This window comes from Amblyomma americanum, chromosome 1, assembly GCF_052857255.1.
Source record: "Amblyomma americanum isolate KBUSLIRL-KWMA chromosome 1, ASM5285725v1, whole genome shotgun sequence".
NCBI classification, from domain to species: Eukaryota; Metazoa; Arthropoda; class Arachnida; order Ixodida; family Ixodidae; genus Amblyomma; species Amblyomma americanum.
This window is the reverse complement of record NC_135497.1, coordinates 172,360,758-172,369,932: the sequence shown is the minus strand read 5'-3', so window position 1 is coordinate 172,369,932 and position 9,175 is coordinate 172,360,758. Positions and strand designations below refer to the sequence as shown.

Sequence of the window (9,175 nt, the reverse complement as noted above, 5' to 3'; positions counted from 1 at the left end):
TATCGGCGAAGGAAAGGTGGGCGGTGTGGATGCAGCTGGCAGCACAGCTGAATGCCATAGGGCCCGCCACTCGCTCACCTGAAGGGCGGAGGCGGCTATGGCAGGAGCGGGTGCGAGCTGCCCACAAAGCTGGAGTGCTGGCTGCTGCCGACCAAAGGTAAGCTGAAGTGCTTACAGAGCGCAGCAGGCGTCACAGAGGCTTGACTTGCATTAATAATACATGAAATGCACAACACAGTTACATCTTCTCTTTTGCCCGTCCGTCCACTGAAGCGCACGTGTGTAATAGTCAGCTCTCGTATTATTAATGCAGGAGAACGGGCGGAGGGATGCCGAACCCCGAAGTAGTCATAAGCAAGGTCGACGCATGGATTCTTACCATCGTTGGCCAGGACTGCTCCGGTGGCTGCAGGGCCCTTGCTGTTTTCGGAGCACGCCCGCGGGCAGACTCCGCAGGTGAGAAACCTTGCTGCCAAAAAATTTTAAGCTTTGCATAGGAAAAAGGACTTGCTATCGGGTAAGAAGTGTGAAATTGCAAGGCAGTTTCAGAAGTGCATTACATGCTCAGGAATACAAGCTTGCACATGAAGTATTCAAAAGGTACGCAGGTTTTGTGTCGCTGTCATAAGTCTTCTGACAACATGGTGCAGCATACGATGCTTGACAGGAATGAGTTGAAGAGGTTGAAAACATACACTAATCCTTTTTATTCCAATTACTGAGAGCAAGAGAGTGCACATTTTCAGAACACACAAAAGCACAGAGCCATGGTGGCAATGTGTGCAGTGCACTTTCTGTAATGTAACAAACAATTTCAGTGCATCCCTCTCTGTGAATTTTATGAAAAAAATGTGTACCTTAGCACTGCAAACAGTACACCAAGTGGGTGTGCGCACACGCAAACAAACACCACAAAGATTGCTTCCAACTTACAGGGTTCATTAGCATGCCGTATAAACAGCGCTGCACACAGGTTTACAAAAAAATTTGTGCCTTTAATGTCAAAGGATTCCTGCACAAATTGACATGGCAACAAACTGCTGAAAGCCTCAATAGGCAACGTGCTGCAACTGAAACATGATGCATGAGGTAATGTAATCCATCTCCCACACTTCCAGGCAGCCAGGCCAGCACCAGCAACAACAGCTCCACCCGACGAGCATGATTACGTGAATCCAGGTTTGTGACATACACCACTACATAGCAGCTTTGCATGCTTCATGTAGTTACATGTAGGTACTTGAAAGCAAGGTGACGCATCGAATTAGAGCGCTGTTCCAGCAAATAATCAACAATAACTACTGCACCAGTGGTTCCTCGTAGCTGCGGATTTAATCTGAAGGAATATGCCTCCTTCAGGATAATTGTGCTTTTGTCACCACAGCATTACCATTATGAATTAGTGGCCAAGTTGCGATGTGCTTGGTAGGCACACTTCAGCGAGCAGTACCGGAGCTAAACAGTTAAGTATGTGTCCTAAAGATGGTGCTGAATGAAGTAAAGCAAAAGATTGAAAACAGTATACATGCCATAAATTCGTTGCATGTGAAATGTTCACATTTCTGTACATAGGAATTCAGTCCAAAGTGTCTCCTAAACTAATTGAACATGCACCATTCCCACTTCGAGCTGCTGACCGATTCGCTCTCTGCCTACCATCTGTTAGCCATCCTGGTTTGCTTGGCACACCAACTGCACTGGCCAAGGGGTAGTCCCAGGTTAAATACCCAGAGCACGATTTCGTAATGAACTGTGTAGCTTTCCTTTTAAACCATAAGGCTGCACTTAGGTGAATGGTAACGAGTAATTACTTCGTATTTTATAAAGGTGCTCAGAACACACTGCAACAACACACATGCAGAGGCCCATGCCAGCACCTCAACATCACCAGTCACCACCCTCCAAGCACTGCCACCTGTGCACAGGCGGCTTCATAGCCTTCCTCATAGGCCTCTGCGCCAAGCTTGTGCACAGAGAAGGCATGCCTTGAATCATAGCCAACGACACCAGCAGGGGCGCCTGGTGACTAGTCAGGAGCACCAGCTTCAACAAATAGGCGGGGACCTGGCGCACATCAGGGCCTATAGGGCAAGGGTAAGTAATCAGCAATTCCTTCACCGTTGCCTCTCTTAAAGTATTCATTGTTTATGAATAGTTATGTTGTCTTTGCAATACAGATTAAAGGCCATATAGCGCGCCAGGCTTACGCCACAGAGGAGCTGGTGCGGACTCTGCAAGCAATGCTTACTGTAATGCAGAGTCGGAACCAGGCGCCCAGTGAGGCTGCTGGAGGCCAATGAGGTGAGGCTCGTACGCAGTTGCGGACTCTGCAAGCAATGCTTACTTTAATGCAGAGTCGGAACCAGGCGCCCAGTGAGGCTGCTGGAGGCCAATGAGGTGAGGCTCGTACGCAGTTGCAAACTTTGAGAGAGACATAGGAGAAAATGTCCCTTGGCAGTCAGAATGACACAGTGAGATCATGCATAGAGGGCCGTGCTACTAAGGCTAGTAAAACGATATGGATGACGACAGGCTCTGACGGCCACACCCAAAATAGCCTTCAAGAAGCCATCTAGGTGACGCAAAACTATGCGACTGAGAGCGGGCTTATGAGCGCACCTGAGAATTCGGAACTGCTCGTTATCCGCACGTGTTCAAGGACCCAAGTAGTCGACCCCGATATCGACCTCCACCTCGAAGGCACTCCCACCCCTAGAGTAGACAGATTGCGGGTGCTGGGCCTATACCTCCTAAACTGTACAGCAGCTCTAGAAGTAATCTGCGCAAGTGGCACACTTGATCCGCTGCATCTCCAAGAGTCGTATTGGGCGGCCGGGGAGATCCCGGCAGAGTGGAAGCATGTTAGGATTACATTTATTCCTAAACCAGGGAAGAAGGTCTGTATTGAGGACCTCCATCCCATCCCGCTGACGTCCTGCTTGGCCAAATTGATGGAGCATGTGGTCTGCAACAGGCGTCAGGGTTATGTGGAGAACAAGTGGATACCTGAAACGATGGTTGGCTTCAAGGCTAATTTATCAACGCAGGACGTCATGATACAACTCAAAAAGGATGTGGTTGATCCTGGGTACAGCACGGGCAACAAGGCTATCTTGGGGCTCGACCTCACTAAGGCCTTTGACAATGTTACCCATGAGGCAATACTCAGGAACCTATCGGACAGAGGACAAGGCAATATTAAGGAACCTATCGGACACAGGACCGGGGGATAGACCCTTCCGATACATCAGATCATTTCTGTAGGGTAGGACTACGGAGATTGTAGTCGGAGAAGTTAAATGGTATCCCTTTCCGTTGAGGGGCAGGGGGCACCACAAAAGTCGGTTTTATCGCCGTTCTTGTTTAATCTCACCTTGATCAAGATGCCGCCAATGCTGGCAAGGATATTGGGACTTAAACATGCATTTATGCGGATGACATTACCCTATAGGTAACAAGGGGAAGCGACGCACAATTGGACGAAACCCTACAACAGGCAGTGGATATTTTGGAGCAGCTAGCAGGGGAGGCAGGACTCTTGTGCTCTCAGCCCAAGTCCGAGCTTTTTGTGCTCAGGGATAAACCAAGAGGGATACATGCGAGGCACTATGTGCCGCCACCACTGCTAGAGGTAAAAGTGGGAGGTGCACCAGTCGCTGAGGTGCAAACGATCAGGATCCTCGGTCTGTATCAGCAGACTAACAGGAAGAATAGGGAGGGTTTAGAAAGGCCTAAAAATACAGTCAATGCTACCGTGAGGCTAATCAGGAGAATCGCCAATCGTAAGAGAGGGGTCAAGAAAAAGGACTTGTGTAAGCTGGTACAGGCGTTTGTGCTCAGTAGAATAGTGTATGCGACGCCTTATATGAAGATGGACGCGACGCAGAAAGGCCAGGTGGAGGCTATGATAAGGCAGGCATATAAGGCTTGGGTTGCCTAACAATAGTCTACCGAAAGGCTGCTGGGATTAAAGGTGCACAACACCCTGGAACAACTGCGGGAGGCGCACTTGGTGATGCAACTCAGTAGACCTTCTAAAAGCGAGAGTAGGAAGGGACATATTCGAGAGGATCGGCAGTGGAGTTGATGCTCCAGCCGGAAACATGAAAATTCAGGTGAAGCGAGAAATGCACAAGGGCTTGTACATAAAACCTTTGCCCAAAAATATGCCTCCAATACATCAAGAGGACCGCAGGAAGGCAAGAGCCAGAGCATTACATGCTAAGTACGGGAAGTACAACGGGGCAGTCTACATAGACGTCGCGGAATATAAGGACAAGGACGCATTTACAGTTGCGGTGGTGGACGGGCGGGGACGCTTGGTCACCTCTGGATCAGTCAAAAGCCGCTCCTCAAAAACTGCAGAGGAGGCGGCGATAGCGCTAGCTATAGCTAATACTAACGCTGACCTGATTTTCAGCGACTGTAAAACAGGCATCCAAAATTTGGCGAGGGGCAGAATATGTCACAGTGGAACGATTGCTACATCGAGCCACGGGGCGAGAGACTGCGGAGGCGAAAATTGTCTGGGTACCGGCACACTCTGGGAACCCTGGGAACGAGGCGGCTCACATGAATGCTCGAGGTTTCGTCAGCCGAGCAGGTGAGCCGGACATTCCGGAGAAGTCCACGAGAGATGGGCTGGTGTCCTTTCACGACATTACTAACCATTACAAACTTAAGCGGAGAAATTACCCGGCCCCGGACAAGCAATTGGTGAAGGCGCAAGAAAGTGTCTGGCGAAGATTGCACACTAGATCTTTCTATAACCCGTACATGTTAAACAAAATCTACCCGGACGTTCAGCCGGAATGCAAATGGTGCCAGGAACTGGCAACCTATGACCACATATTATGGAGCTGTAGCATAGCGCCGCCAGCGGCGGATATTCTGCGTTATCCTTCTCTCGAGCAGTGGGAGGCAATGTTGGCCAGCTCAGACACAGTCGTCTAGACGAGGGCCGTGGAGTGGGCCACCCAGGTCGCAGTCAGCCATGGCTTGATGGCCATCTAGCACGGAATCGTCCGCACATGCATTCTGGCAAAAATAAAGTTTTTCCATCCATCCATCCAAGAGTCATGCAAAGTGACACCATGCAAATCTTGCAGGCATTGCCAATCAGCCGTGTGAAGTTCCACGCACCTTATCAACGACACAGTCGAAGCGAGTTGAATCAGCTGAATGTCCTCCTGCGATTGGCGGTCTAGACAGTCCTCGGACTGACCCCGTACACCTCGACGCACCACCTGCTCTAGCTGGGGCAACACAACACGGCAGAAGAGCTGGTGGAAGCCCAAAAGACCATTCCATTGCAGCAGAGGTACCACGCCACCCCGCCCAAACTCGCAGCTAAGATCACAGTAGCCCCAGTCCCAAGCAACATGCACCCCGAGCTGCACGCTGGCTGTAGAACAGCCAGAGTCAAGGCACTCATGTGCCAATACGGCTGTGACCAAAACTTGCTATATGTCGATGCAATGAAATACCTGTCCGGCACAGACACTAAGGGAGTAGTAGTTACAAATGCCACTGGCTCAATTCAGATTATGGGCTCCGTTAGGAGCATGAGCTCAAGCGCGATGACTGAGGAGACTACCGTAGCGGTAGCACTTGCTTCCATACACATAACGTGTGCGCCGGCGCGATGGCTCAGTGGCTCTGGTGCTCGGCTGCTGACCCGGAAGATGCGGGTTCGATCTTGGCCGTGGCAGTCAAATTTCGGTGGAGGCGAAATTCTAGAGGCATGTGCACTGTGCGTCGGCGCAAGAACCCCAGGTGGTCGAAATTATCCGGAGCCCTCCACTATGGTGCCCCTCATATCCTGAGTTGCTTTGGGACGTTAAGCCCCCATAAACCATAAACCAAAAAACATGATGTGCGGCCACACATAATGAACACCACGCCAGTCCGATATACACAATAATTAGACTCACAGGCTGCGAGCAGCGCCTTCCGAATATTACGTCATCTTTGCAGGCTGCGCGTGCACTCTCGCCAATCAATTCAATGAAGTGGAAGTTGCACTCAATGCTTGCCAAGGCAGCGAAGAAAAGAAGTCAACCACGATGCACAAAACATGAAATGTGAATGCAATTAAGGCAATCAAAAGAATTCAGCATTATAAATTGGGACTGCACACCTCATGGCCCACTGAACTGCCAATGGCAAAATAGCACTAATACAATGCTCACCAGTGGGTTTTGTCCCGAACGAGAAGACTAGTAAGTCTACCATGATAGTGAAGCTCGAGACTGAAGGGAAAGAATCGACATTCTTTCATGGCTAGGTGCTGAAAGTGATGGTTCTTCTTTTGGCGTGCTGCATACACACTCACACTGCACTGGTGCACTGAGTAGAGCCACTTTTCACATAAAGAGCACAGAACCAAGGCACATATCATGCACTGTCCATTCTACAATGGCAACTGATATCACGATGCACATGGCACACAAACACGGTATGCACAAAGCCGATTTTTTCACAACACTGCACCACCACAAATCACTGCACAATCCACACATAGAGCTTGCGGCATGGAAGTAGCCACTGTTGTTCCAGCTGAACGACTGTGAGGTTTGGCTGCTGAGCATCACAAGGTTGCAGATTCAAGCTGCGGCCACATTTTTATGGAGGCCAATGTTAAACATGTCCATGTGCTGTGCTATGTCATTGTACATTAAAGAACCCCAGCTGCTGAAAACCTCGCATGCCATCAACCCCCACTAGTTTAAAAAGAAGTACACCGTGTATTGCAATTTCTTCAGCATCACTTCAGCACTGTGTTCAGATCACATCCAGTTGATACTGACGTAGAGCAAGAAGCACGAATTTCATTTCAGAAAAAAATGCCAAAGGGAAAAAAACATTCTGTAGGCTTACAGACGCAGCAAAGCACCATGTCATGGAACCCGTGCCATGGCACACGCATGGGGGAAAAAATGTTGCAATTGCGTTTTCACTGTACACATGAACACCAAACCGAAAGCGGCAACATATTTGCTACTGCATGAAACATAGTATGCAGCACTGCAAAAACTGGTGGCAGATGTAACTGACATGCCTTATGATGCTATTGACTTGGCTGAAGGTGCTGGTGATGTGGCTGGTGGTGTTGACAACGTGCCTGGTGCTGGTGAGGCAGCTAGTGGAGTAGACAGGATGTCTACCGGTGGTGTCTATGAGCGAATGCCTGCTGTAGCTGCTCACGCTTGCTCCTGCCTATACGGTAGAGTGCGGGGATTTCCTGTTCTTCTTCACACTGGTCTGTGTCCCCATCAGGATCGTCACTGTCGTAGGTGTCGACATAAGGCTACTGGGCATAAATGCACACATTGTGCAACACTGCACAGGCTGCAACAATCTTTGCAGCGACCTCCGGTTCATAGTGCAGTGCTCGGTACCTCTGAAGACATCTGAACCGACTCTTCAGGACACCAACTGTCCGCTCAACAACAGACCTGAGTACAGAATGAGCACTATTGAATCTGGCTGCTGGACTGCCATGTGCGTGATGACCGGGGATAGGCGTGATGAGCCATGGCTGCAATGGGTAGGCACCATCACCTGCATGTGAATGGAAAATAATGTTTTAGTCTGTTCATGACCCTTGTCCAATACAAATGTTTGTTGCTTTTTTGTTCCTTTTTATTTATGCTAGCAACTATTGACACTTTATTTACCTCACTTTTATAGGCTGCTTGTTCATGCTTACCTGTATATACTTATGTCTGCCAACATTACTTTCAATACCCATTGTTAATTTATTACTCACGTTATATATCTTCAACGTCACTAATTTGAGTGGTGCATAATTTTATTTAATGAATATTTCATCTTTTATGAACCATTTTTCTTTTTAATTTTATATGCCCCTATGCATAGGTTATGTATTACTCGATATTAAGTTACTTATGCCTGTTTTTTTAGCTTTTTGCTTGCATTCTTTAAAGGGACACTGAGGAACACTCCATCCAGCAACTGTTGTCAGTAAAACTGGATTCTCTGACTCTTTCTGCCTATGGTGACGTTTGTCTTGCAACAAAACACAGATTTACCACTGAGGAAATTCTTCCTGCCATTCGATTCAAACTTATGTCCTCGCTAAAAAGGGTGGGGTGCCACTGCTGTGAAGTGAATAGCCTGTGGAATCAGCGACCAAAAATTGGTGCCGGTGCACACGTTTTACTTGCAAAACGTGATGGTGATGGCGAAGCCTGTATCTCGTTTGCTGGCCTTTTCTATTTTATAACACCTCATTTTTTAAAGAAAGTAGTCTTTTTGAGATTACAATGCCATACCCTATTGATACAGCCCAAATTATATTTGTCCTCAGTGTGCCTTTAACTTATACACAGTATTCCTTGCTTTATACTCCAAGCAAACATTGTTGTTAACAGTCAAATGGTGCTCAAACTAACACATATGCCTCATAAAATGAACTTGAAAAGCCTTCATATTGTTACGGAGAAGAAGAGGGCAGTAGCGTGGGATGGAACGCTCAGCTAGGACCGCAGCCATTAAATCATATTTCATCATGTCGTCCTGTTTCTTGGCTTGTGACCTCGCATCAATGTGACATCCATATGACATGTCAAGTGTTCAATTGTTCACTGTGTTCATGAGCCACGTTCAATTATTTTTGCGCAATACACCTTTGGGAATAGACCGTATGTCAGCTGATGATCTGCGAACCTTGTTCGACATACTTAAAGGCGTGTTGATATCGCTGTTCAACAGCATTATCTCAAATGACATGATCCCGGCAAACATGAAAGCAGCTATAATTACCCCAATTCACAAAGGTGGTGCACATAATAGGTATGACAATTATCGCCCTATTTCAGTCTTGCCCTGTTTGACTGAAATATTAGAAAAACATCTGTTGGTTACAATTACAAGTCTTTTAGATGAGCACAAAATCCAGTCACCGCGTCAGCATGGTTTTGTGCTAGGTAAAGGGATGGAAATGCTTTCGGAGGACTCTTCTGACATGTTAAATTGATCTTTTGAACATAACCAAGTAGTGTGTGCACTGTTTCTAGATGTCAGCAAGGCTTTTGACAGCGTGTGTCACAGTGTGTTTTTGTGTAAACTGTGCAGATTAGGCTTCCGTGGACTGTTTCTTTCGCTTTTGGAAAATTTTTTGCACCACAGAACGCAATACGTCTTGATTAAG

The 9,175-nt window shown here is 47.7% G+C and overlaps 1 pseudogene; it reads left to right on the top strand.

Moving 5' to 3' along the window:
* Positions 1 to 3,053: 3,053 nt before the first annotated feature.
* Positions 3,054 to 5,013, top strand: LOC144093510 (uncharacterized; annotated as a pseudogene).
* The last annotated feature ends 4,162 nt before the right edge of the window (positions 5,014 to 9,175 follow it).